The sequence below is a fragment of the Lepus europaeus genome, unplaced genomic scaffold, assembly GCF_033115175.1.
Source record: "Lepus europaeus isolate LE1 unplaced genomic scaffold, mLepTim1.pri SCAFFOLD_55, whole genome shotgun sequence".
NCBI classification, from domain to species: domain Eukaryota; kingdom Metazoa; phylum Chordata; class Mammalia; order Lagomorpha; family Leporidae; genus Lepus; species Lepus europaeus.
In genome coordinates this window covers 1275212-1279603 of record NW_026909428.1, presented here as the reverse complement: position 1 = coordinate 1279603, position 4392 = coordinate 1275212, and positions in this window count along the sequence as shown.

The window sequence follows — 4392 nt, the reverse complement described above, 5'->3', positions numbered from 1 at the left end:
ATCATGGGGGCACCAGCTCTAAACAGTCATATTTTCTAGGGGGAAAGCTAGAGGAACTGTGGCAAAGAAACATGATATTTCTGTTTCTATAGATGACATTTTATGCACTTGCCTAACGAAAAGATTTTGCTATTCTCCAGAACTATTTTTACTGTGATTTTCTCGGTCCATTGCATAAGAATTCCACAACAGTTTGTCCGGGTATGACTTGATGAACCCGGAAATATCCGGTTTTGTTTTGGCTAAATCAATCTGAAATATTGTGAAAGCCTCTGTGTTTGTGTTTTCTGGATATTATCGATGGACTTTATTGTTTTCAGTGTTTTTATCAGGGAACATTAAATTTTTTACCGTTGAAACACTAATTGGTTCATCATGGGAACACCAGCTCTACAGATTCGTATTTTCTAGCGAATAAGCTTGAGGAACTGCGGCAAACAAATATGATATTTTTGTTTGTATTGATGATATTTTATGCACTTGCCTAACGAAAAGACTTTGCTTTGCTCAAAAACCATTTTTACTGTGAATATCTCAGTCCATTGCATACGTATTCCATACCAGTTTACTTGATATGACGGGATGAAACCGGGAATATCAGGTTTTGTTTTGGCTAACTCAATCCCAGATATTGCTACAGCCTCTGTGTTTTTTGTATTCCTAATATTATCCACGGACTTTATTGTTTTGAAAGTTTTTTATCAGGGAACACTTAATTTTGTGCTTGGAATCACTAATTATTTCCACATGGAGACACCAGCTCTACACATTTGTATTTTTTAGGGAGACAGCTAGAGGAACTGTGAGAAACAAACATGATATTTCTGTTTGTATAGATGACATTTTATGCACTTGCCTAACGAAAAGACTTTGCTTTTCTCCAAAACCATTTTTACTGTGAATATTTTGACCCATTGCATACGAATTCCACACCAGTTTACTGGATATGACTGGATGAAACCGCAAATTTCAGGTTTTGTTTTGGCTAACTCAATCCCAAATATTGCTACAGCCTCTGTGTTTGTGTTTTCTGGATATTATCGACGGACTCTATTGTGTTGCATGTTTTTTATCGGGGAACATTTTATTTTTCCTTGGATACAGTAATTATTTCCACATGGAGACACCAGGTGAACATATTCGTATTTTCTAGGGAGACAGCTAGAGGAACTGCGACAAACAAACATGATATTTCTGTTTGTATAGATGACATTTTATGCACTTGCCTAACGAAAAGCCTTTGCTTTTCTCTAAAACCATTTTTCTGTGTTTTTCTCGGTACACTTCATATGAATTCCACACAAGTTTGTCCAGATATGACTGGATGAAACTGGAAATATCTTGTTGTTTTTTGGCTAACTCAATCCCAGATATTGCTACAGCCTCTGTGTTTGTGTATTCTTGATATTATCCACGTACTTTATTGTTTTGAATGTTTTTTATCAGGGAACATTTAATTTTGTTCTTGGAAACAGTAATTGGTTCCACATGGAGACACCAGCTCTATACATTCGTATTTTCTAGGGAGAAAGCTAGAGGAACTGCGACAAACAAACATGATATTTCTGTTTGTATAGATGACATTTTATGCACTTGCCTAACGAAAAGACTTTGCTTTTCTCCAAAACCATTTTTACTGTGATTTTCTCGGTCCATTGCATACGAATTCCACACCACTTTGTCCGGATATGACAGGATGAAAACAAAAATATCCGGTTATGTTTTGGCTAATTCCATCCGAAATATTGTGAAAGCCTCTGTGTTTTTGTTTTCTGGATATTATCAACGGACTTCATTTTTTTGAATGTTTTTTATCGGGGAACATTTTATTATGAGCTTGGAATCACTAATTGGTTCCACATGCATACACAAGCTCTACACATTCACATTTTCTAGGGAGAAAGCTAGAGGAACTGCGACAAACAAACATGATATTTCTGTTTGTATAGATGACATTTTATGCACTTGCCTAACGGAAAGACTTTGCTATTCTCCAAAACCATTTTACTGTGGTTTCTTTGGTTCATTGCATACGAATTCCACACCAGTTTGTCTGGATATGACTGGATGAAACCGGAAATATATGGTTTTGTTTTGTTTAACTCAATCCCAATTATTGCTCCAGCCACTGTGTTTCTTTTTTCTGGATATTATCAACGGACTTTATTGTTTGGAATGTTTCTTTATCGGGGAACATTTTATTTTGAGCTTGGATACAGTAATTAGTTGCACATGGAGACACCAGCTGAACATATACATGTTTTCATTGGAGAAAGCTAGAGGAACTGTGGCAAACAAACATGATATTTCTGTTTGTATAGATGACATTTTATGCACTTGCCTAATGAAAAGACTTTGCTTTTCTCCAAAACCATTTCTACTGTGATTTTCTCGGTCCATTGCATACGAATTCCACACCACTTTGTCCGGATATGACTGGATGAAACCGGAAATATCCGGTTGTGTTTTGGCTAACTCAATCCAAAATATTGTGAAAGCCTCTGTGTTTGTGTTTTCTGGATATTATCGATAGACTTTATGGTTTTGAATGTTTTTATCCGGGAACATTTAATTTTGTACCGTTGAAACACTAATTGGTTCCACATGGAGACACCAGCTGAACATATTCCTATTTTCTAGGGAGAAATCTAGAGGAACTGTGGCAAACACACAGGATATTTCTGTTTGTATCTATGACATTTTATGCACTTGCCTAACGAAAATATTTTGCTTTTCTCCAAAACCATTTTTACTGTGATTTTCTAAGTCCATTGCATACGAATTCCACACTAATTTGTCCGGATATAACTGGATGAAAACAGAAATATCCGGTTATGTTTTGGCTAACTAAATTCGAAATATTGAAAGCCTCTTTGTTTGTGTTTTCTGGATATTATCGATGGACTTTATTGTTTTGAATGTTTTTATCAGGGAACATTTAATTTTGTACCATTGAAACACTAATTGATCATCATGGGGACACCAGCTCTACACATTCGTATTTTCTAGGGAGAAAGCTAGAGGAGCTCTGGCAAACAAACATGATATTTCTTTTTGTATCTATGAGATTTTATGCACTTGCCTAACGAAAAGACTTTGCTTTTACCCAAACCATTTTACTGTGATTTTCTCGGTCCATTGCATACAAATTTCACACCAGTTAGTCCGGATATGACTGGATGAAAACAGAAATATCCGGTGGTGTTTTGGCTAACTCAATGCGAAATATTGTGAAAGCCTCTGTGTTTGTGTTTTCTGGATATTATCGATGGACTTTATTGTTTTGAATGTTTTTATCAGGGAACATTTAATTTTGTACCGTAGAAACACTACTTGGTTCATCATGGGGACACCAGCTCTACACATTCGTATTTTCTAGGGAGAAAGCTAGAGGAACTGCGACAGACAAACATGATATTTCTGTTTATATCGATGGCATTTTATGCACTTGCCTAACGAAAAGACTTTGCTTTTCTCCAAAACCATTTTTACTGTGATTTTCTCGGTCCATTGCATACGAATTCCACACTAATTTCCGGATTTGACTGGATGAAAACAGAAATATCCGGTTGTATTTTTGCTAACTCAATCCCAAATATTGTGAAAGCCTCTGTGTTGGTGTTTTCTGGATATTATTGATGGACTATATAGTTTTGAATGTTTTTATCAGGGAACATTTAATTTTGTACCGTTGAAACACTAATTGGTTCATCATGGGGACAACAGCTCTACACATTCGTATTTTCTAGGCAGAAAGCTAGAGGAACTGCGGGAAACAAACATGATATTTCTGTTTGTATAGATGAGATTTTATGCACTTGCCTAAAGAAAGACTTTGCTATTCTCCGAAACCATTTGTACTGTGATTTTCTCGGTCCATTGCATACGAATTCCACACCAGTTTGTCCGGATATGACTGGATGAAACCGGAAATATCTGGCTTTGTTTTGGCTAACTCAATCCCAGTAATTGCTCCATCCACTGTGTTTGTTTTTTCTGGATATTATCAACGGACTTTATTGTTTGGAATATTTTTTTTATTGGGGAACATTTTATTTTGAGCTGGGATACAGTAATTAGTTGCACATGGGGACACAATCTGAACATATACGTATTTTCAATGGAGAAAGCTAGAGAATCTGCGGCAAACAAACATGATATTTCTGTTTGTACAGATGACATTTTATGCAACTGCCTCACGAAAAGACTTTGCTTTTACCCAAAACTATTTTACTGTGATTTCTCGGTCCATTACATATGAATTTCACACCAGTTTGTCCGGAGGTGACTGGATGAAAACCGAAATATCCAGTGGTGTTTGGCTAACTCAATCCGAAATATTGTGAAAGCCTCTGTGTTTGTGTTTTCTGGATATTATCGATGGACTTTATT